The 25,963-nt window shown below is 43.2% G+C and overlaps 1 long non-coding RNA gene across 1 annotated transcript; it reads right to left on the bottom strand.

Annotated features, from left to right (window-relative positions):
- Positions 1–1,052: 1,052 nt before the first annotated feature.
- On the bottom strand, positions 1,053–16,026 carry LOC143476606 (uncharacterized). Its single transcript, XR_013121334.1, has 3 exons — positions 15,902–16,026; positions 1,307–1,432; positions 1,053–1,189 (listed from the first exon to the last, which is right to left on the bottom strand). It is a non-coding gene; the product is annotated as an uncharacterized LOC143476606 (long non-coding RNA).
- Positions 16,027–25,963: the final 9,937 nt, after the last annotated feature.

Below are 25,963 nucleotides of genomic sequence, written 5' to 3'. Positions count from 1 at the left end.
CAAATGAACGGACTGTTGTTTTTGAGCAACAGAGATGAGTGGCTAGTTAGAATCACTGAAGTGAACAGATGAGACACCTGATTGGTTTAATTTAGAAACATTGCCTTTCAACCTTGGCTGATTATTATGTAATGAAACAATTCTCATGTAAGCAACGTACCTAACTGGACAGGAACTCCACAACGGTGAAGGAAGACACAGCGGTCATGTGGCAACCCAGGAATTCTACGGACAAGTCTGTGTCTCTGGGTCTCTTTGCTAGAGGCGGGGTCTCTTTTCTCCCTGGAATGGCATGCCAAATGAACATAACTGACCAGGGAACAGTGTTGTGGAATACAGCACCTCTGGGTGCTGATGGCTCCTGTTTCCTCTCAGTGTTGCGTTGCGTGTGTGTGTGTGATTTTGAAATAAGACTGCAGTGTAAGCACCTCTTTATCTGTCCTGCATCTCTACAACTGCAATTAAAGCTCTTTGCCCGTCATCTACATCCACTGAGCACATTCACTCTCCATCAATCTGTTTCTAAGATGGCCATACCCACCTCTCTCTCACACACACACACACAGACACACACACACACACACTTTCCATCTCTCTGCATGGTGCATGTTGGATCCATTGTATTCATCATCCTTGTATTTCCATCAACTCTTTATTTCACTGAAGATCAATGGCTTCAGTGTTTTCTCACAATAAGTGAATGTGTCATAGCTCAATCAGGGACTCATATCTTTGCTATATCTCTGTATATTAATATTTGTTATGCACAGTTGTGGCCTTTATTGATTGGTGTTGCTAATGGAAACATTGTAGAGGGAGTTGAGAGTGAAACTGCATTTATGGTGAAGCTCCGTGTTCACCATGTTCACCAGTGACCACAAGCCCAATATGGTAGGATGACAGTGACAGCCTAATAATGAACAGCTGATATGAAATATTGTTAATAACAGTGTTAATAACAGTGTTGGTGAACTGGTAGGTTACATAGTGATTGTTTAAAAACAAAGTTGTAGGATTCTACAGTGAATCCTAGTCTGCACATGTACAAATGTGGCACCTTCACAGAAACAGTGTTAATAACAGTGTTAATAACAGTGTTAATAACAGTGTTAATAACAGTGTTGGTGCGCTGGTGGAGATGCCGTCGGGAGGATTTGTGACTCTGTGGACCCATATGAGGCTCCAGTTCCTGTAAAATGAAGAAACACATCAAATTTAATTACTGACATTAAATTGCAGTCTGTGATTCTGTAGAGCAGAAACCAATTTAGTGCATGTCTGGGGTAAAGATGGGAACCCACTGTACCTGAACACTCCTGGCAGTGTTGAAGATCCTCATTTCACTTCCTGGATGTACAACACTGCAGATTACCAACAAACCTTCTGTCAGTGAGTGTGACACTTCTGTGTTCCTCACCTCTGCTTAGAGTAGCTGAAGAGACCATGGGAAGGATGTCAGTAAAACCAGCGTGGCCACTGATAAACGTGAAACATGTGTGGAGCTGCTGTGTGAGGAGCTGCTGTGTGTGGAGCTGCTGTGTGTGGAGCTGCTGTGTGTGGACCTGCTGTGTGTGGACCTGCTGTGTGTGGAGCTGCTGTGTGTGGACCTGCTGTGTGTGGAGCTGCTGTGTGTGGAGCTGCTGTGTGAGGAGCTGCTGTGTGTGGAGCTGCTGTGTGTGGAGCTGCTGTGTGTGGACCTGCTGTGTGTGGAGCTGCTGTGTGTGGAGCTGCTGTGTGTGGAGCTGCTGTATGTACTGGTATTTTGAGCATGGTTGGTAATGCTGTTAGTCCAACATGTTCAGCTCCTCCCTCAGCATGGTGCTACTCAGGTGCAGCAGGGACACCACACACACCGCACACACACACACACACACACACACCGCACACACGCCGCACACAAGGTACTCTCGCACACACCACACACATGCTGCACAAACTGCACACACCACACATGCCGCAAACACACCGCACACACGCTAAACCCTTCAGGAAGTGTGGACATGTCCCCCAAGATGGCTGGGAATATTGACTTGTTTAGCTCAATGTCAAACACACACACACACACACACACACACACACACGACAATTTTGGTAGTTTCCTCTCAGTGAAGATCTATATTCTCATATATGTCTCAGTAAAGGTCTATATTCACATATCTGTTTCAGTAAAGGTCTATATTCTCATGTATGTCTGAGTAAAGGTCTATATTCTCATATATGTCTCAGTAAAGGTCTATATTCTCATATCTGTTTCAGTAAAGGTCTATATTCTCATATATGTTTGAGTAAAGGTCTATATTCTCATATATGTCTCAGTAAAGGTCTATATTCTCATATCTGTTTCAGTAAAGGTCTATATTCTCATATATGTCTGAGTAAAGGTCTATATTCTCATATATATCTGAGTAAAAGTCTATATTCTCATATCTGTTTCAGTAAAGGTCTATATTCTCATATATGTCTGAGTAAAGGTCTATATTCTCATATGTGTCTCAGTAAAGGTCTATATTCTCATATGTGTCTCAGTAAAGGTCTATATTCTCATATCTGTCTCAGTAAAGGTCTATATTCTCATATCTGTTTCAGTAAAGGTCTATATTCTCATATATGTCTGAGTAAAGGTCTATATTCTCATATATGTCTCAGTAAAGGTCTATATTCTCATATATGTCTCAGTAAAGGTCTATATTCTCATATCTGTTTCAGTAAAGGTCTATATTCTCATATATGTCTCAGTAAAGGTCTATATTCTCATATCTGTCTCAGTGAAGGTTCTCTTCCCTCTGCCTGTGGTCCTACCATGCACAATCTCTACTGCTGACTGCAACATCTCTCTCTGTCAGAGTTTTTTTACCTGAAATTCTAAAAAGATGCCTGATCTAAAAAGACATCTTGTGTGTTTGGGTTACCCTGGAGTTTGGTCTCTCTCACAGTTTTACACTGTGTGTGTGTGTGTGTGTGTGTGTGTGTGTGTGTGTGTGTGTGTGTGTGTGTGTGTGTGTGTGTGTGTGTGTGTGTGTGTGTGTGTGTGATGTACCCAACCATTAAACTAGTGTGTGTGCTAGTGTATCATCCACACTACCTTTATGCTGGTGTGTGTGTGTGTGTGTGTGTGTGTGTGGGAGAGAGAGAGAGAGAGAAAACTGACTGTGAGAGTAATGATTGTGATTCAATGAGAGGTGGAGAAGACAGAAATTGTGCAACACAACTATATAACTGACACTTTGAGCCCCACACTTCACCCACACTCCACCCATACCCCACCCACACACTCCACCCACACCCTCTAGATGACTCACCTGCTCACACAGAACTAGACTTTTGACACACACACACACACAGAAATGACACATTTTTCCAGATGATAAGTAATTAGAATCCACAAGTAATTTTATATTTAGAACTTCAGTGAGAGAAAAAATCTTTATTAGAAGAAATATTAAAATGACATGAAAAAAGAAAAGAAAAATGTGCCCAATATCATACACATCAAATCACTGTAATCTAATTAAGGGTTGCTACGGTGATGTGGGATAACAAAAGGGTGCTTATGGGATTTGATCGTTCATCTGGAATAGTAATTCAGTCATTCACCACATGACACCACAGTCACTAACCCACACCACCTAGAGTAACACTAACCCACACCACCTAGAGTAATACTAACCCACCCCTGACCTAGAGTAACACTAACCCACACCACCTAGAGTAACACTAACCCACACCACCTAGAGTAACACTAACCCACACCACCTAGAGTAACACTAACCCACACCACCTAGAGTAATACTAACCCACACCACCTAGAGTAACACTAACCCACACCACCTAGAGTAACACTAACCCACACCACCTAGAGCAGGGGTGGCCAAACACGCGTAGTGGAAAACACTCATTTGACTGTCTTCACAGCTAATAATTTACACTCGCCACCCCCCCCCCCCCCCCCCCCCCCCGCTCAACAGATTACACTCGCCCATGTACGATGTGGCTCTTTGCCGTAACACAGTAAGAAAAGTGGCTCTTGGTCTATGACGGGTTGGCCACCCCTGACCTAGAATAACACTAACCCACACCACCTAGAGTAACACTAACCCACCTTGACCTTCAGAGACACATCCATTACACTAGTTACGATAGAGTCACACTAGAGACACACTAGATGATATTTTCATATTAGATGAAATTAATTATACACTCTAGTGTTATGATAGTCACACTAGAGTTATGCTGGAGTTTTTTATGTTTTATCATTAATCTCTTATTGTTTTTATCACCCATTTTTGTATATGAAATGTCAGGTTTATGTTCATTAATTCCATTTTCATGTTTTGAGTGAAATGTTTGAGTTGCCAGCAGACGACATGAAATATGGAATCAGACCAGAGTGCAAAAGTACTCTGCACTGATATCATATCATCAATTGAGTAAAAGATTCAAGTGAAAGTAATTAATAAAACGGACCAATCAAATGAGAAAAATTGAGAAAAGATTTGAGCCACACTGATTAAAAAAGAAAGGAAACCAACCAAACGTCCATCATCCCAAGACATAAAGCATGACGGACCAACAATGCAGAGAAGAAATAATGCAGAGAAGAAGAGAGACATGTGAGGACATCAGGATGAAGGTGGTGAAGCCCATCAGTCTGGGGAGCTACAAGAGCATCTCCAAAAGATTCCAGCTCTATCATTCCACTGTAAGACAAATCATTCACAAATGAAGCACTCAGCATCACCACAACTCTGCCCAGAAGAGGACGGACATCAAAACTCACACCAACAAGCACCAGACAAATATTAAAACCAACCCACACATCACCTCCAGACAGCTGCAGACCTCTGGGATTAATCTGGGATTAATCTGCTAGTAAGCCTCTGCTCTCGAGAAAAAACTAAGTTGCCCATTTAAACTTCTCCAGAGAGCACTTGGACAATCCAGAGGCTTTATGGAAGTCCATTCTCTGGACAGATGAGTCGAAAATTTTATTATTTGGCCACAATCACAGACGCCATGTTTGGAGGAAAGTCAACACTGCATATAAAGAGAAGAATCTCCTCCCAACAGTGAACACATGGTGGTGGAGATGTGAAGGTTTGGGTCTGTTTTTCTGTCTCCAGAACTGGACGACTCCATATTAATAAGGGGAACCATCAATTCTCAGACCCATCAACTATTTCTTTACCAGAATCTCCTGCCATCTATCAGGGAGTTGAAGCTGGGACAGAAATGGATTATGCAACAGACATGACCCAAAACATTCAAGCACTACCAGGAACGGCTGAAGAGAAAGAAGATTTGCACTCTGGATTTGCCCAGTCAAAGTCTGGACCTCAGTCCCATAGAAATGCTGAACTGGGCGGTACACGCCAGATGTTCCTCCAACATCTCAACTGGTGGAGATCTGCAAGGAGGAGTGGACAAAAACCCCCAAAAGTAGATGTGAGACACTGGTTTGTGGTTACAGAAGATGTTTGGTTGAAGTACTGGCTGCAAAAGGAGGCGCCTGTTTTATGTTTATATCATGAGATTTTTTTTGTGGAAAACAATGACCATATTAAGCAGCACTGAACGTATAAATTCTGTAAGGGTCGTTTCTAACCTGATCTTGAAGGACCCCATAGGAAGTTCACATTTTCATCTGGCCCTGTGATGTGCAGGTAGCTACTGTACATGGACATACAGCTACCTGGACATACAGCTACCTGGACGTACAGCTACCTGGACTTGGCATTAATCTCCTGGTAAGGAAAAGCTCACATGTGCCTGTGATTATGGCTCTAATTGCTTTCATCAGTATTAGGTGGCATGAATCAGGAAAGTCACATTTCCCCCTTCTGTCCACAGAGAGATTGTGATGTTGTGCAGTGGCCAATCCTGTTAACCTTACACTGCTCTGTATAATCCGATGCTTAATGGAAGAGAGAGATGTAGAGTGAAATTGGAGAACTGGCAGATGAAACGTGTTTTGACAGCTGTAGAATCATCAGAGTGTCACTGCACCCTAAAACCCTCCATCTCTCTCTCTGTCCCTGTCTCCCTCTCCCCCTGTCTCTCTCCCTGACTCCCTGTCTCTCCCCCTGACTCCCTGTCTCTCCCCCTGTCTCCCTGCCCCCCTGTCTCGGCCACTGTCTCCCTCTCCCCCTGTCTGTCTCGCTCACTGTCTCCCTCTCCCCCTGTCTCGCTCACTGTCTCCCTGTCCCCCTGTCTCGCTCCCTCTCCGAGAAGCAGACGGCTCTAATGGAGATGATTGCAATAATTACATCCTGACATATTTCAGCAATTAAATATCACTGCTGAACAGCTGACTGCTAATAAGCAGATAGGGGAGGTGGAGTAGTTATCTGGTGATGAACTGAAGGGTTGGAGGTTCACACACCCGGCTGAAAATAAATCCCATATGTACCTCTCATGTGATGGAACCGGGAGGCTGAGAATTCATGGCACTACTAATCTATTAAAGGAACATAATTAAAAATGCACTTTATGAAAATGCATTCTACATGTATCTGGGTATCTGGAGTCCTCACCAATCCACACACCATGTAATAAATAGAACCCAGTCAGTGTTATGGAAACTGCCACATCACAAAATGATTTAACATGATCTTCACATGTGGCCCCCACGTCTTAATCACTAGTGGACTCATCAGAATTCAATCCTTCATTTGAGTAACTACACCCATGGCTTAGCATAAACCCACATCACCCTCAACCTCACAACACATAAACCCACATCAACCTCAACCTCACAACACATAAACCCACATAAACCCACATCAACCTCAACCTCACAACACATAAACCCACATCACCCTCAACCTCACAACACATAAACCCACATCAACCTCAACCCCACAACACATAAACCCACATCAACCTCAACTTCACAACACATAAACCCACATCAACCTCAACCTCACAACACATAAACCCACATCAACCTCAACCTCACAACACATAAACCCACATCAACCTCAACCTCACAACACATAAACCCACATCACCCTCAACCTCACAACACATAAACCCACATCAACCTCAACCTCACAACACATAAACCCACATAAACCCACATCAACCTCAACCTCACAACACATAAACCCACATCACCCTCAACTTCACAACACATAAACCCACATAAACCCACATCAACCTCAACCTCACAACACATAAACCCACATCACCCTCAACCTCACAACACATAAACCCACATAAACCCACATCACCCTCAACCTCACAACACATAAACCCACATCACCCTCAACTTCACAACACATAAACCCACATCAACCTCAACCTCACAACACATAAACCCACATCAACCTCAACCTCACAACACATAAACCCACATCACCCTCAACCTCACAACACATAAACCCACATAAACCCACATCACCCTCAACCTCACAACACATAAACCCACATCACCCTCAACTTCACAACACATAAACCCACATCAACCTCAACCTCACAACACATAAACCCACATCACCCTCAACCTCACAACACATAAACCCACATCACCCTCAACCTCACAACACATAAACCCACATAAACCCACATCACCCTCAACCTCACAACACATAAACCCACATCACCCTCAACTTCACAACACATAAACCCACATCAACCTCAACCTCACAACACATAAACCCACATCACCCTCAACTTCACAACACATAAACCCACATCACCCTCAACTTCACAACACATAAACCCACATCACCCTCAACCTCACAACACATAAACCCACATCAACCTCAACCTCACAATACATAAACCCACATCACCCTCAACCTCACAACACATAAACCCACATCACCCTCAACTTCACAACACATAAACCCACATCACCCTCAACTTCACAACACATAAACCCACATCAACCTCAACCTCACAACACATAAACCCACATCAACCTCAACCTCACAACACATAAACCCACATCACCCTCAACCTCACAACACATAAACCCACATCACCCTCAACCTCACAACACATAAACCCACATCACCCTCAACCTCACAACACATAAACCCACATCACCCTCAACCTCACAACACATAAACCCACATCAACCTCAACCTCACAACACATAAACCCACATCACCCTCAACCTCACAACACATAAACCCACATCAACCTCAACCTCACAACACATAAACCCACATCACCCTCAACCTCACAACACATAAACCCACATCAACCTCAACCTCACAACACATAAACCCACATCACCCTCAACCTCACAACACATAAACCCACATCACCCTCAACCTCACAACACATAAACCCACATAAACCCACATCAACCTCACAACACATAAACCCACATCACCCTCAACCTCACAACACATAAACCCACATCAGCTTGTAGCCTGGAGTTGTGTTCTACTCAGGTAATCTGGGGTTAGCGATGTTAGCTTGTTGTGCTAGGGAGAAATGTGCTTTACTTCCTTATGTTATTTGGCAAGCAGGCACACTTGACAGTGAGGATGCATATCGGAGAACATGTGACCTCTGACCCAACCTCAGACCTGACCTCAGACGTGATCTCAGGGCCAACTATGCTAATGTCATCCACACACTAGTGCTGTATAGCTGCAGCAATGCCATCACTGATCTATTCTGGGTCCCAGGACACGTCTCGGTGGTTGTCATTAGTTATGGCGGGCAGTACCTCTGAACATGGGAGCACAAAACTACCATCGCACCACGCACAGCCCACAGAGTGAGACAGATGACCAGGGGCTTGTTTGCACTGAATGGGACTCAAAGCAGCTCTGGGAGGGTGAGACGGGTCCAACTGTGCTTAGTGTAAAATATGACCAAGACATGTCACAGACTTTCTATTAAGGCCCCAAAGAACTGTGAACTTTTGAAGGTGAATGTCACCTTTAAATGGAAACTTTTTATATGGACGAACTGGACAAACAACGTTTCTTTAACCTTAATGCTCACAATTTGGCACAATTTTTTCTTCTAATAATTTTTCTTATGTATATATTTATGAGGTGAGCTTTCAGGCATATTGGCTAAAAGTCTTTAAGTGCTGAAGTACAACTTTTTATTTTTTACACTTTTGTCCACAAATAACTCTTTACAGCCCTGACCTGGGGTCAGTGTTCCTGCACACACAGCACTGCAGGTCTGCATGTGTGAATTCTCCACCCTGCAGTCTGGCCTCACTGACTCAGGGCGTCTCTCTCAAGCTTAGCATGACATTAGCCGTCTGATTAAACGTCTGGGAGCTAATTACAAACATCAGTGACCAACAGCTGCTAACACCAGCCCAGCAAAGCAATGCCAACGCTCCCATCAGAGGCCCAGTAGCTCAGGCAGACTGCAGACAGTGTACAAGGGGCTTTCACAGCCTAATCCACTTCTATTCAGCACGACCTATTTTAAATCCCGTTTCTTTTCCCCACTCCCATATTCCCTCATTTCTGTTTCTTTGTGTTGGTAAAAATGGACGGCCCAATTAGACAGTCACGCACAGCGAGCAGCACGCCAGAATCATCATCTCACGATTGTGAAGGAAGTGGAGACGCTTCCCGGGGTGCACAGCCGTGTGGGCCGCCTGCTTGGCCCGCATTATAAACACACAGAAAGGACTCGGAGAGACATTTTCGCCCAAAGGTTCCAATGAATGCTTGCGTGCCTAGTTGGAAATCAATTATGAATTCATATTGTATGCCTTATGGTCACAGTGCAAAAAAAACGTTCGTTTTTTTAGAATGACTTGGTAATGTATTAGATACACTAGATACCTGGGTCTGGATCTGAAACAGGTAAACTGACAACCTGGTCACTTAAAATTAGCCACAATTTGTTCTTTTAACAATTTTTTTCAGAATCACTAGAAGCAACACCAAGGAGTAGCTACTTTCACAACGTCCTAGAAGTCTTGGCCATTTAAACAAGTCCTACATGTAGATAACTGAACATACCTAAAAGCTTTTTGTTGTGTTTGTTTTTTAGATGGTGTAATTCAGAACTCTTATTCTGACAAGTTAAAGGGACGGACTCATTCTGTTAAAGGGATGGACTGTCCCTTGATCCCCTGACCCTCCAGGAGAAGCAGGTCTCCTCACCCTCTCCTGCGGTGAGCTGTTGTCTGCTCCTGCTTTGTGTAACATTTGTCAGGCAGGCGATGTATTATTCATCCAGACAGGTTAGCAGGATTAACACTGTCAGTGCTGCTTCCTCTCTGGCCACAGCACCACGCCTGAGCCCCAATGACGCCACAGGCCTCCGTGATGCGTCCGTCAGCCGCTGAGCTCCATGGAGCTCCTAATGGCAGGAGAACACCTGACCGGCTGCAGGCCCATAAAGAGCTGCACTCTGGGGGCCCGTCCAGCAGTGCGGGCCACGGGGCCAGAGGGAAACGGCTCTTTGGTTTACCTTAATCACCAGTCGGGAGGCACGGGTGATCAAACTAATGCGTCGAGCTGCTGTCCAGTCTCAGAGGGACTCTTCAGCGGAAGCTAGATGGCCAGTGAATATTAGTCTCCTACAGTCCCCCTATACACTTCACCAGTGTAGGGCCTTCAACATGATCATTTTGAAGATGATATTTAAAAAGTGCCTTATGTCTACAAAGGTGATAAGTGTCTCAGGGAACTTGTCCACCAAATACCAGTTCACTGAATTGGAAATCTGATCATCAGATCTTCCAACCTGGAGGAGTGAAGCATTCGTGTCATGCCTGGCGTAATGTGGCATCACTAATGTAGCCCGATGCCAGATGGCATTTCGCTGGGCTGGGTGGCAGCTCTTCAGAAGACTCGTCACGTTGCATGCTGGCCAACCCTTGTGACACTTCACATCAGTCAGAATGGATGTTTTAAAGGTTTAGGCTCACACTATCCTTCCATGAAGCTTTAATTGCTGATAACTAAAACCCCACAATGCTCCAGTGGGGAAGAGACTACTAAGAGAATCCCCAGCAGACCTTGTAATAGCAAAACTCTTCCAGTTAACTGAAATCTGAAACAGAAATGCAACAAAATAAGGCTCTTATTTGCATCCAATACTACACTACATGTGGAAAGACTGTTTTTGTGTTAAAGCCTTTGGCTTAGATCGTTACCACAGATAAATTTTGCCGTTCAGGAACCTGGAGTCTCCTTCATTAGTCAGATATGGATGCTGAGCTGCATGGTTGCTTTCTGAAACTTTGGAAAAGAAAGGCAAGCAAATAACACAGTTTCCCCAGAACCATGAAGCCATGCACAATCATTTCTACCTTATCCACGTTTTCATGACAACCTGCTCACGGCGGAGCTAATGAAAAATCAGTGCTCTGGAAAGTGAGATTTAATTCCCGTGGGTTTGCCACAGGGAGCAGGGCATTATGGGAGGGTTTAGGCAGCGACACAGTCTGCTAGACGTCATTTCTACCGTTCTGGGTGTTTTTCACCCTCAGAGCAGGACAACTCCCCCAGACAGCTCTGCAGAGCTACTGGACAACGCCCCAGGTTGACAACGCTGAGTTTGTTACCCATCACTACGAGAGGCTGAATTCTCCGTGCTGCTACAGAGGATACAGAAGACCATGCAAATGGTTAATGCATGTAAAAAAGGCAAGACCTCAACAAGAAGCTTCTATGTGATTGTGTGTGTGCAGTGCACACATCCAGCAAAATAAGCTAGTTCTGTTCGAAGCTAACCTAATCAACGAGGTTTTCTCACTCAGAACAAATAGCAGTACTCTCTGTAGCTCCGTGACTGTCATTAATCCACTTTCCTCTCCCTAATTACAAAACTCCTCAAAAAACACAACACACAAGACTGGCCCAGTTTCCACATTTCAGCAGACAGAGTCAATCGCACCATGAGCACCCGAGAATACAGAAGAGTTTGGTATAGGAACAGCACACTGTACTAACAGAAGAGAGAATGAGAGAGAGATATCAAGAGGGCAGACAGAGAGAGAGAGAGAGAGAGAGAGAGATGAATATGAATGAGTGAGGGACAGCAAGAGGGCAGAGAGGGACAGAGAGCGGGACAGAGTGAGAGAGAGAGAGGGATGAATATGAATGAGTGAGGGACAGCAAGAGGGCAGAGAGGGACAGAGAGCGGGACAGAGTGAGAGAGAGAGAGAGAGAGAGGGATGAATATGAATGATCACCTCTGTCCTCTCTCCTCCCCGCCTGGCTTAAGTAACGCTTGGGGGCTGATGCCAGCAGACAGGTGCATTATATTATCATGGACACACACAGTATCTGTCGTTTACACTCTACTCACAGCTCTATACATGTAATTGCATATTTATGGTGCGTTGTGATTTCTTAAGTGACTTCTGTGATGAGTAGGGATTATAAACATTTCTTCTTCAGCAGAGTCCTTGTGATTGCAGATACAGCCTGTGTGCTGTGATAAACGTGTTATTCGAACAGTCAGCACACGTTAAAGTCTTGGCCCAGGGTTAGTAATGGGATTGTGGTTTAATAGAACAATTGTTAGAATTGGTAGAGATAGGATTTGTTATTTGTCTGTGCATGTTTCCATTTGCATTACAAGAAAAATAGCTAAGTAGCCTAGTCATACATTTTACAAAGTCAGTTTTTCAAATGAACTTAGTTTGTGTCTAAAAAATAATTCACTGTTTTTAATGATCAGATAATTAATGTGTATTTAATTTGAGGATCTCCCAGTCTGCTGTTTGCCATCATTCATCCAGGCCCCCTTTGCACTGAGATCCTACAGAGTAGAGCCTGGTTAACTGCAGCTGAGGGTCGTGCATCTCACCTGATTTGAGAATGATGTCTTCTGAAATTTTAAAACCTCTCAAAACAGTTGAGGTTCATGTGTGAACCTAAATGTGGGGACACGTCAGTTCGAAAAACCCCGATTGAGATCTGTATACTTATGTAGGACTTTTTGAAGTTAGCTAAATCATAAAAAGTGTTGTGAAATGCTAATTATTTATGTAGACTTCAGAGTTCAGAACACAAAGCAGCACACAGCAGGCAGGCGACTGGGTGTAAGGTCTGTGCAAACCTTCTGGTCTATTACAGGAAATGGTGTATTCAGTATCCATGTATTCATGGATCCTTTAAATATTGTCTTAATTTGAGAGTGACTCCACACCACAGTACTACAATATTTGGTTTGTAACAGTCCAGATGTTTTCACAGTGATTTCTGGGTAGGCTCAGTCTCGTCTCTCAGCAAGCGACTGACTGTGTGCCCTGTCATGGAGACTCATCATACATGTTTTGTTGTGTCCCAGTAGCCCAGTGCTGGGTCACCTGCAGGGATGGACATACCACCATATCTAGTCAGACATTTCAAAAGTGTGAGACAGAATGGATGAAACTCAACATTAAGTTGTCAGGAGCATCTCAGGGACAAAGTGTCTGATGGGCAGTGGGTCTCGTGTCTCGAGCGTCTCATGTCCGGAGCGTCTCATGTCCAGAGTGTCTCATGTCCGGAGCGTCTCATGTCCGGAGCGTCTCATGGCCAGAGCGTCTCATGGCCAGAGCGTCTCATGTCCAGAGTCACAGAGCCACATTCCACATTCTTTCTCTTACCAAGAAATTCATATTCAAGTAACTCAAAAAACTATTTCCACCATACTGTATCTTAAATAATCCACAACAACCACACAGATAAGTCTTTCTTTCCCCATTGGTTTTTACCAGCATCTGGGGGCTCAGAATACACACCGTGTAGCCCCAACCTCACATTACACCGCATAAAAAATTGACCACTTTATTTTCTCAGTGAACCTGGTTTCTCCATTCAGCAGAAATTGCATTTGAAAAAGGAAAAAACTGTCAATAGCAATTTCTGTAAGTCTGTGAGAGTGAGGGGTGGTCACATCTGTCACATTCCAGGGAAAAACCAGGAAACGAACACACGGGGGATGCAAAACCAACCAAAGATATGGACAAAGAGAAGCACAAAGACAAAACTACAATTGAACCCAACCAAAGAGAAAAGCACCAGAGAAACAGGAAGACTGATGCAGATAGATAGATAGATAGATAGATAGATAGATAGATAGATAGATAGATAGATAGATAGATAGATAGATAGATAGATAGATAGATAGATAGATAGATAGATAGATAGAATGAATGCTGGCTGGACCAAAGGAAACCAGACCACTCACACGTCTTGGAAACAAGGAACAAGTGAACACGAGATGAGAGGATGATAAAGTGAAGCCTAGCCCAGAATGGTAGAAGGTTCTAGACTGGACAAATGGTAGAAGGTTCTGGACTGGACAAATGGTAGAATGTTCTAGACTGACTCAGTAGCTGTTTCTGGGTCAGGCCTGCACCAATCATCAAACCTAGTCTAGGGGTTCCTAGGAACCTAATAGATTTCTGTTGTTCACATGTTCATGTAAGTACTACTGTTGAAATGTTCCTGTGGTGAAGTGCGGTGTCAACCAGAAGAAGTTTTGCTCCTTCTCAGACTCTTGGGTCCTCGTGTTCGCAGGCAGCCTTCCTGATACCTTTTACTCAAACATCTATTGGGGGGGGGGGGGGGGGGGGGGGGTTGTGACATGAAGGCACAAAGTGCTACACAAATAAATTGGTCTCAAAGGCGAAGGTGTAGGATGCTTGGCTGGAGATGGGAGAGGAAACAAAGACAAACCACACGGCTAAGATGAGAGACGAGAGGATGACTCATATGCCAGTTTCCCATGGCAACGCTGCTTTTGGTAATGTGTTAGGCATATACTTCCTGAGTTTGTCAGGTTTGGTCAGTCCCTCTACAGACCACCACAGAATTACACACTCACTCTTACACTCAAGGAAGTCCAGTCCAGTCCAGTCCAGTCCAGTCCTGGAACACAGACACTACTCTTCAGTTCCCAGGTGCTGTATCTAATTTTTTTGGCCATGTTTACTGATGTGATGGGTTAGCCACACAGTGATGCTTTAGCCACACAGTGATGGGTTAGCCACACAGCTAAATCCTGCTTTACATTCAATTTCTACTCATTAAACTGTCCACTTAGTAAATATTAAGTTATTTGTTTAGGGCTCAACTTTGCCAGTCTCATCCATACCTGTACACTTCTGTTCTGTATTTGCACGCCCCTGCTCGTGCACGCCCTTGCTCGTGCACGCCCCTGCTCGTGCACGCCCCAGCTCGTGCACGCCCCAGCTCGTGCACGCCCCAGCTCGTGCACGCCCCTGCTCGTGCACGCCCCTGCTCGTGCACGCCCCTGCTCGTGCACACCCCAGCTCGTGCACGGCCCAGCTCGTGCACGGCCCAGCTCGTGCACGCCCCTGCTCGTGCACGCCCCTGCTCGTGCACGCCCCTGCTCGTGCACGCCCCAGCTCGTGCACGCCCCAGCTCGTGCATGCCTGTTTGCTGGTAAGTGGTCCAGACACGTTTTCTCAGGCACAGTGGCAGGAAGTGTTTCCGCTGCACTTCATGTGTTTACACAGGCTGTCAGACATTTTATTCGTGGATTTTGTTTTCTTTCTGTCGTTGAAAAACCTTTCAGATTTTAGCTTCTGATGTTTTTTTACCCTTAGCTTATTGTAGCTCCAGCCATATTTAATTCTTGGATACCATGTTGCTAAAATAATGCACTTATCAATAAAACCACCATCATTTGCAGCCATCCTGTTCCCTAAAGCTTGGCTAATTCCCAGGATGCACTGCTTTAGCACATGAAGGGCCTACAGGCCTTAGAGCAGGTGCACCTCTGCTCAGCGTATCTGACTCTGACAGGGGTGAGAAATACAATCATTTCACAGCAGCTATTTCCCATCACAGAGATAAAAATGGCAGACAGCAGCTTAGCGAGCATTACACCGTCCACCACATCCCACACAGTCATGGAGCATTGGACCCGAATTCGTGTGGCCGGTTGAATTCTCCTGAAGCAGCTTGACACGCTCCTCCCAGGCCTGGTTCTGCCTCACCTCACAGCTCTGAATGTCGTGACAGGGTTCCTCCCCAGCAGGTGTGTGATCGATCCATGCGCGGCCCAAACTCAGCAGGAGACGAAGACCAGCAGCTCTGCTCCGATTCCATGAGTGGAAACCTGTGTGTGAACGGAGCCGCACAGTTTGGCCTTTTAAGCCAACACTGGCATCTCAGGCAGAGAGAAACCCTGAGAACATTCCACTCATTTCAATGTGTTAAAATAGGAATTAATAAGAAATTGATCCAAAATCACAAACAAAAGCAACAATCCTCCATTAAAATAACAAAACTGATGAATTGATAAAACCTACAATGTTACGTAGCACGAGTCGAGGGAAATGCTACACAAATGCTGAGTGAAGCAGTTTTTATAAAAAGGACTTGAACAATTCACATGAACTGTTTCACATAACGGGAAATAACAGACAACGCGAGAACTGTGAGTCATGACGACAAAGTTAAAGGGCTAAACAAGACAAACTGGACATTTGTTTGGACTGAACAGAACACCACACTATTACATGAAACCATGAAGGACACCAGAGAACTAACTGAACGACACCAAAAATCAAGAAACGTACTGAAAGATAGAATACAGCATACTGTCAGGAAAAGAGCCACGTAATGAACCACAAAGACAGACCGAAAACAAAGGATATAAATACCATTAATAATGAAAACCGAACAACACACAGCTGAAAGGGGCGCTAACAAAACAGACCACAGCGAATAAACAAAATGTAAACGTGATTGACACAGAGGGCGGAGCCAACCGTGACACTAAAGCAGACATTTAAGGAATTTTTATAATAGTTTAAAAGGTATCAGTTATGGGGCTTTAAAATAAGATGTCGAGGAAAAAGCAGGAAAAGAATGAAACTGCACATTTGGACTGTGTACAAGTACCTGTTTAGCTACAGGGTCCTGCTGTTCACGGTTCACGAGGACTAACGCAAAACAAATCTACCGTGGATCGAATATTCTATGAATAATCTAATCAAGCTTCAAATAATTAGGTCTTTCAAAATGGCCCAACCACTACAAGGGACCAGAAATACGTGGATCTACAGAACTCCAAAGGTTTAAGAGTTCCAGATTATGTTATGGTGGAAGCCCTGTAAGATGGACACCTCACTACTCCAGACTGATGAGGAAGGCTGATCTGGCATCAGGGGCACAGGGAAGGCGACAGACACCTTTCACAGTGCAGCACTAGTGCAGGAGAGAGGACGGGACCCAAAACAGCATTTCCCACAATGCTCAGCTGCAAAGTTCACCTTTTCTGAAAAGCCTGTAAACATGGGTAGGGAAGTGGAACTGCTTCTTTGGTGTGACGCTGCAGTTGAAGAGCTTCTTCTGTGCTTTTGTGCTTTGCTTGGTGTCTGTTGCTAGGCAGACATTACATCTCCCATCTGCTAAAACTTGCCTCTAAAGATGAAGTGTCTCTTGAATGCTAATCCTGAGTGTTAGTGGTAAAATCAACCCCTGCATTGAGCAGCTCTCTACGTCACCCTCCCCCGAATATGTAACTCGGTGTCTCAGGGGCCTCAGGGCCAGACAAACACACTGCTGGGAATTAGACTCTTTGTTTAAGTCATTCTTACACACACACACACACACACACCTTGTTGCTGAGAGCACACGCGGTGAGTTATTACCTGCCAGGTGTTTAGAGGTGAGGAATTCTCTCGTTTCCTCTGTATGACTGAAGGTTCTTCTAACTTCATGGTTTCACCCAGTGACCGGTGCCCTGTGCCCTCTTTGGACTGTCAATCATTTAGAGCATCTTGAACAACCCTCCGAGATTCTAATAACCAACCTGAGGGGCTAAACTGAAGAGTGTGAGAGGAGCGTCTTCCCAGAACACACTGGGGCAACCCAAGGGCGATAGCCTGCTATTATCTCCAAAAAGGATGAACAGACACGAGCAGTAACTAGTGTGTGTTCGGCCGAGACTATTCAGCAGCGGATGAAAGCACGAGAAACTCTGAGGAGGTGCTTAGTGAGAATGTGGAATCCTTCAACTGGAGAAGAGTGAATTCTGGGGTGAGGGGTGAGACTGTCTGTTCCTACAAACCTGCTCCTCAGAGACCCTCGGAACTGTGTTCTTCAGTTCGTCATACTGTATATCACACAGAAGAGCCTAGAGCCCTCATTCTCCACACACACACACACACACACGCACGCACACACACACGCACACACACACGTACACACACACGTACACACACACGTACACACACACGTACACACACACACACACACACACACACACACACACACACACACACACACACGCACACAGAGGCACAAAAGAGAGGCAGATTGCTTAAGAAAGGCCTTGTGGGTAAGTTCCTGCTGCACAACGCTCACTGTGCTAACTGCATGCTAAGCAGGATCTGCTATGCGATGAGCAGGACTGCTCAAAGGTATGCAAAATCATATAAAGACACAGTCTATTGATTTTTGGGTTTAAACAGAAGAACCAAACCCAGGGCCATAGGTCTGCTGGAATATGTGCGCTGAAGATAGGAAACCAGAGCAGATATGAACCCGGAGAGAAGCTCCTCATTCATAATGTTTAAAAACAGCCCAGGGGGAAACCATCCCACCAGAAGAGACTGTATTCACCGCTGGCTCATTATGACGTTTACTTGTCAAAGCCAACTGTCTGTTCCTTTATTTCTTATTCTTATTATTCCTCCCTCACAAAAATTACAACATGATATTCAATCGAGATTGACCAAACGTCCTAAAATCCTTCATGCTGCTTTTGCTTTTTAGCGTATCCCTCACTTCTATCCCTCACTTCTATTCCTCCTTTTCATCCTTCCATCCAGCCACTTTTCCCCACAGACTTTCAGGGGGCAATTTTTCATACCATTCCCCATTCTGACAAATTTCAAGATAAAACCACCAGACTTGCTCTGCCTGATCTGAAGTGTGATAGAAATTACTCATCCTCTTCACACCTCTATCACTTTTATTCCTTCTTTTTCATCTCTCATTTTTCATCCTATTGACTTCATTTTCACTGCCTTCTACCTCCTGTCATATGTAAGAACCACTAAAACAGTAAGTCTATATATCCTCCCAGTCAGTCTACACCCTTATATCACTACACATGCTTTAAGTCCATATATCCTCCCAGTCAGTCTACACCCTTATATCACTACACGTCCTTTAAGTCTATATATACTCCCAGTCAGTCTACACCCTTATATCACTACACATCCTTTGTCTATATATCCTCCCAGTCAGTCTACACCCTTATATCACTACACATCCTTTGTCTATATATCCTCCCAGTCAGTCTACGCCCTTATATCACTACACATCCTTTAAGTCTATATATCCTCCCAGTCAGTCTATGCTCTTATATCACTACACGTCCTTTAAGTCTATATATCCTCCCAGTCAGTCTACAGTCTATTATCACTACACGTCCTTTGTCTATATATCCTCCCAGTCAGTCTACACACCCTTATATCACTACACGTCCTTTGTCTATATATCCTCCCAGTCAGTCTACACACCCTTATATCACTACACGTTCTTTAAGTCTATATATCCTCCCAGTCAGTCTACAGTCTATTATCACTACACGTCCTTTGTCTATATATCCTCCCAGTCAGTCTACACCCTTATATCACTACACGTTATTTAAGTCTATATATACTTCCAGTCAGTCTACAGTCTATTATCACTACACATGCTTTCATTTTTGTCAATTTTCTTTGTCCTCCCATAAGAATCTATTCAGTTTGATCGTCCTTCAGCTACACAGATATAAATTTGCTGTCCTGAGCTAGGCACAGTCAACATCTGTATTCTATACTGACTGCATTTATCTATCCACCCCATAGGAATGCATTGATTTTATAACTCCCTTAATTTTCAAGCCACCAAAGTTGGTAAAATCATTCAACACCTGACTGCAAGCACTAATCCTCCATCCTCACATACATGCCCACAGATTGAGAACTTACGATATTGCCAACAAACCTCACTGACGTCCTCTACAGCCGAACCCAAGCTGCACACCGTATTTCACACTGACACCTCTAACCCATCACTTCTACCCACCATCTCTCTGTCATCCAGCTGAAAATAATACGTTAATTCTCTGCAGTTTCAACTTTTATTGTATAATTAATCAAATTACATATCTGCACTCTGTGGCAATAGCTATACTCCTTCTACATTAGCATAGTCAGAGTTTTCATGCTGTTGTTTGCAAACTTTTCTTTGCAGTTGTTAGCATATTGTTATTTATTGCTGCATACATAAATGTAAACAGAGCAGAGAGTGTGCAGTTGGGTCTGTGCAGTGAACTTTGTTTTACCTTTCACAGTTTGTCAGAGGTACAGATGAATGCAGCCTATACAGGTACACCTTCTCAAGTGAGATGCTGACTTCAATGAAATCAGATTTTATTGAGCTCAAAGCTGCACGGCAGGAGAAATATGTCTCTACATCATCACAATCGGCTGGACAAAACATACAAATCACACAGTGAGGAAGAGCAGATACCTGCCACTGATTGGTGGTGCAGAACACTGTAATTAGCCACGTTCCTTTCCCAGTGTTGTTTTTGGGCCGAGGGGAAGCAGCCGTTTGATTGTGTACCTCATGCTAATAGAAGCCAAACTCATTCACTGAATGGAGCGGAATAATGTGGGGTGTGTCTGAACCGCAGAGGAGAAATAACCTCTCTGCTCTTGTGCTATTGAAGAAGGAAAGATCAAACAGAGAACATGAATGAGATTTCATTCATTTGCTTAGATGATGCATGTGGGTGTGTGTGTGTGTGTGTGTGTGTGTGTGTGTGTGTGTGTGTGTGTGTGTGTGTGTGTGTGTGTGTGTGTGTGTGTGTGAGAGAGAGAGAGAGAGAGAGAGAGAGAGAGAGAGAGAGAGAGAGAGACAGAGAGAGAGATAGAGAGAGAGAGAAACATGCCAGTCACTTCCTGCACAGTACCTCCCTGTCAGGATGTGTGCTACAGCACCTTTGATGCTTTGCTAGTTGCGTGAACGCCACTCACCTTTGCGATGGCAGGGGTCAGAACAGCAGGCCCACCAGAACCACCGCTGGAGAGTTCCTCGGGTTCTCATCAAATCTGGGCACGATAGACCAAAATACATTTTCCATTTCATGAGGTATAACAGAGAGGTCACATGGAATAAACATGAGTGAATTTTCAACACTGACAATTTCACAGTCAATTTGAGATTTAGGACTGTGATACAAAAGGCCAAGCAAGATGTCTGAAATCTTCTTTTCTCTCTCAATTTTCAATTCAATTCAGTAGTGCTTTATTGGCTTGACAAATACGCACATTTGTATTGCCAAAGCTATTCACATTGGAATCATCAAATAGACATAGAATAAACAACAATAGCATAACTGCTACCAGTAATAATAATATTAATAATATTTTAACACCAATAACATTTTTATTTCCACCATTACCTCCTGATATTTACAGTAAAAACTAAACCTAATACAAAACTTTTTTTAAAATAGCCTCTATTATTAATAGTAATAGCAACAACATTAACAATAATCGTAACAACAGCAATAACAATGATGCTGTCAAAGCTAAGATCTGAACTAACGATGAGATGGGTTTTCTGTGTTGTACATCTTTATTATTAATGGACATCTGTCTAATTCTGCCCTGCTCTCAACCATTGTGGTGCTTCTGTAAACCTTTATAAATAGTTCTGCAGAACTTTCCATGCACGTCTCAGGTGGATGTTGGTCTCATTTGTTGAGTTCCTGAGGACAATCTGTTCAATTACAGCTTCAAATATTTTAAATCATAATTTGCCTGAAATTTCTGTGTGTTGTTTTGTAGCAGAAAGAGTCCTGTGTGCTTTTTTCTCTCAGTTCATTCACTGCCAAATTAAAATGTCCAGAAGAACTAATTGTGTCCCTTAACACTGGCAAGACTGACATTTCAAGACCTCAAGGACATCACCAGCTATTAGAGAGCCATTATCTGTCTTTTATTATTCAAATGCATTTAAATCATTCTAATTGTTTGTTTTCAGTATTGTTGGTATCTATTGCAAATGGGTGTCTGAATCTGAAATCTGGATCCTTTCTGGAATATCAGGACAGTGTTTTCAGGTTCACTGCAGGTCCAGTTCGGGCAGTACTGCCCCAGCAGGTCCAGGTTCTGCTGTAGATACTGTGCAGAGGCGGAAAGCAGAAATTAAATCTCTGATTCATGCAGAGTGATAGCTGGAGCCTCTTCCAGTAGTTTTGTGAATTCATTAATGTAGATATTAAAGTGTTGCGCTAAGACAGCAGGTTGGTCGCTCTACACATTACCGTGATGACATTTTTCGTTTATGGACAATTTTTATTCCACACCAATTTCCTGTGTATATTGACTTTGAGATCATATGTTTTACCACTTTATATAATTTTATAAAATAAACCTTGTTGCCAGATTTAATCAAATGCCTTTTTAAAGTCTATAAAGCATGCAAAAATGTTACTTTTATTTTGTACTACATATTTATCAGTTAGGGTGCATAGAGTGTAAGTGTGATCTGTGGTGCAGTAACCTGGAAGGAATCCAATTTCATTTCAACATTCTTTATTTCTCGGACATTGTGCTTAGTAAGGAAGTTCAGAAATCTAGAATTTAAAATGCTATAAATTAACTTTCTCACATAACTGTTCATATTGATGCCTCTGTAATTGTTAGATTTGAATTTATGTCTGTGAGAATTAAAGATTTAAAGAACCTGATTTAAATATTGGTGTAATTTGACTCCAGATTTCAGGAAAGAAACACTCAGAACTACGTTAATGTCACGTTTAGTTGTGTGAGCAGGGTGTTAGTTTCTGGTTTGGCTGTGAGAGAGGGGGTTAGTGGTTTAACAGTGAGTGCATAGAGAGAAAGGATCTAAATCAGTCATGACAATCCACTGTACTATTCCCCAGAGGTGAGTGTAAAGTACACCTGTCCCCTCATCTCGTCCCGCTGATGTACCCAGACTTTGCCAGAACTGCTGAAGTTGTTTTTTTTTGTCGTTATGGTTGTTTCTGTGGGGCCAAAAATAATTCTTATAAATATCAGATAATTATTTAGGAGGAGGCAGACCTTTTCCTGTGTGAATGTAGTCAGCTTGTGTTCCTGTTCTTACATCCAGGTCCCCGCAGATGAGCTCATGTCCCTGGGCCAGGAAATGACACGTCTGTCTTCCTTGTTCTGGAAGGATGTGTTAGGAGAAGCACAGGGACTCTGACTGAGGGCTGTGGGCACAGAGGAATATGTCCTTCTGTGAACAGACATGGTGCCAAATATGGTATTTTCTTTGTTGGAGAATGTCTGTGTATTGATATAAATTTGATTTGTACCATATAATTAATCCTCCGGAGCATCAGTCTTAGTGTGCTGAGCTCAGCGTCTGAGAGGGAAACGTCTCTGTTTTCTGGGGGACAGTGTGTATGTCTGGCTTGCACCGTTTGTCCCATAGGATTATCATGTCAAGGTTTTTAAATCATTGTTGAAGGATTTTAGACCAAAGGCTGATGAGCTCAGGTGTTATATTCCACACACTAACTGAAAAGGACAACAACATTGTGAGCATTTAAAATGAGCAACTGTAAAGAACAACTAATGAAGGAATGCAGCGCGTCTGCAGTATGTGAGAGTAACAGAGTTCATACTCCTCACACAGCTAGAAGAGTCTCCAGCATGTCTATGCTTTATTACTACATTAAGGGCAGACAGTCTTAGATGTGTGTGTGTGTGTGTGTGTGTGTGTGTGTGTGTGTGTGTGTGTGTGTGTGTGTGTGTGTGTGTGTGTGTGTGTGGACTCTCTCTCTCACACACACACACTCACACGCGAACACACACACAAAAACACACACACTCTCACACACAAACTCTATCACACACACAAACACACTTTCTCTCTCTCTCTCATACACACACACACACACACACACACACACACACACACACACACACACACACACACACACACACACACACACACAGTCTGCTTTTAATCCAGTCACTCTCCATCCATCTGTTCTAATAGGATCTTTATAGAATTTACACTGACAAATTTTCCTAAACAAACATGGAGCTTACAATGATGTTATATTGTACATTAAACTAGGAAACTGAGGTAAAAGGAAAACTGGATAGTAATCCGTGTTGCTTGTGTGTTGGCACGCTTGAGCAGTTCTTCTGATGGAAAGTGTTTAATGTGGAAAACTGGTCTGTGTGAAGTGTGAATGAATTGGCTATTACGGCCAACTGCTGTATTGAATTGACAAGTGGTTGTGGACCCCATGGGAGACGCAATTCACGGTCATACTGAAACTACAGCAGCTGAAGGAACGGAAAACAGAACCCTCAAGAAACGCAAGTTCACTCGTGAAAATGTGCTTTCACTGTAGCAGGAGACAGTGTTCTGGCATGGGTGTTACCTTCCATTAAAATGGCAAAGTGCAAATTGAAGTTTCACTTTCAAACGAACATTTTGCATGAAAGCACCAACTGCCCCCCCAGCCCTTGTGACGGGCGTCCAGACACCCAAATAAACACAGTTCCTGCAGTCTTTCCCAGCATGCAGTTCTGCTCAGTTCCACAGGGGAGGAGCCACATCCCTAGGTTCGGGTGGAGCCCCCCCAGCCCTGGTGCGGGGGGGGGTGACACGCCGCGGGGGCCCTGAGTGCGTATTCCTCCACCCACAGCCTGTTCAGCATTAGCTGCCTGGCGTCCTGCCTTATTGCAGCCCTGGGCTAACACTAAAACAGGGATGTGTTCGACATTTTTAAAGTAGTTTGAAGAATATGTTTCATTAACAATTGAAACACATTTGTTTACTGCATCAGTGTTTTTTGTGTGACTATATATTTTACATGATAAAGTTATATGGGAACATGGAGAAATAACAGCCAGTGATATTCAGCAGGACTACATTTGTGGGAAAATGGAGTGTGGTGGGTCCAATACTGTGGTTCACAAATATTACTACATTTGATATTACTGTACTATATTACTGAAATATATTACTGAACTATATTACAGTACTATATTTCTGTTCTATATTAATGTGCTGTATTACTATGCATTACTGTACTACATTACTGTACTATATTACTGAATTATATCACTGTGCTATATTATAGTACTTTTTCACCCTAAATTCATATCAAATCTGGAACTCTTTACCAGTTAACATTCGTCAGGCAGAGACTTACACCTTTCTTTTTAACCTAGCTTTCTATTAGCTGTTAAAATTGATGGACTGTTGTTCTTTTTTTTATATACTTTATTTTATAATTTAATGATTTGATATCTTATTAAATATCTACTTTTAATTGTTTTAGTTGTTTGGTATTACTTATTGTGTTATATTTTTTCTGTTTTATCAAATTTTATTGTGAAACACTTTGAGCTGCATTTACGTATGAAAGGTGCTATATAAATAAAGTTATTATTATTATATGCTGGTGAAAACAATTATTCATGAAATCCCATAAAGGTGACAGTGCAGAACATCCATTTCATGTCATATTAATACTTTCTGTTATTAAGTAATGAAAATATCTGCTTTCAAACCTCTGAAGCTGAACACGGCTGACTGCACAGTAACCAGTATGTGTATTAACGTTATTAACGTTAGGTTTTCTCCTTCATCATCCTGCTTGGTAAATCAAGCTGACTGAACCTACAGTGTCTCCACTCAACTTCTTCAATCAGTGATTCTTTACCTGCAGAGACAGCTGACAAACTGCTACATCAAACTGTAGCTCTCTTGTATTATGAACATCCACTCAACATTTACCAAACTAGTTAAAGCCCTGAATGAAGTCTTGCAGCCACTTTTGAACTCTGAAATTTTTGTACATTTCAGTAATGATGCGATTTCCAATAATCAACAGCTCCTTTGTCTATACTACAGACATCCTATACTACTATGCTCCTATACTACAGAAATCCTATACTACTATACTCCTATACTGCAGACATACTATACTCCTATACTAGACATCCTATACTAGTATACTCCTATACTACAGA

This window comes from Brachyhypopomus gauderio, chromosome 15 (genome assembly GCF_052324685.1).
Source record: "Brachyhypopomus gauderio isolate BG-103 chromosome 15, BGAUD_0.2, whole genome shotgun sequence".
NCBI lineage: Eukaryota > Metazoa > Chordata > Actinopteri > Gymnotiformes > Hypopomidae > Brachyhypopomus > Brachyhypopomus gauderio.
The sequence above is the reverse complement of the archived record's forward strand: the minus strand, read 5'-3'. Positions and strand labels throughout refer to the sequence as shown.